Source organism: Micropterus dolomieu, unplaced genomic scaffold (assembly GCF_021292245.1).
Source record: "Micropterus dolomieu isolate WLL.071019.BEF.003 ecotype Adirondacks unplaced genomic scaffold, ASM2129224v1 contig_13397, whole genome shotgun sequence".
Lineage (NCBI taxonomy): Eukaryota > Metazoa > Chordata > Actinopteri > Centrarchiformes > Centrarchidae > Micropterus > Micropterus dolomieu.
The window spans coordinates 9277-9579 of NW_025742383.1; positions in this window are offsets into that span (position 1 = coordinate 9277).

The following is a 303-nucleotide window of genomic DNA, read 5'->3' on the forward strand; positions in this document are numbered from 1 at the left end:
AGCTCCAGTGGATTTTAGGAGTTTTATGCAGTTTTTGTGATTGAAACTGTCACACATCCATTTATCAGACCACCTTCAAAGTCTAAAATGCTGCTGCACACAGCTGTTCCCAGTTTATAATAAACACCAGATGTGTTACTGTAGGAACACACCCTTAACCTAGAATAATCCTAACACATCTCCTCCAGATGCTCCAAAGACCTCCTCTGTGTCAGCGAGTCCCTCTGGTAAAATCATGGAGGGCAGTTCAGTCCTGTGCAGTGTTGTCAACGTAGAAGAGAGGCTGAACACATTATTAGCAGG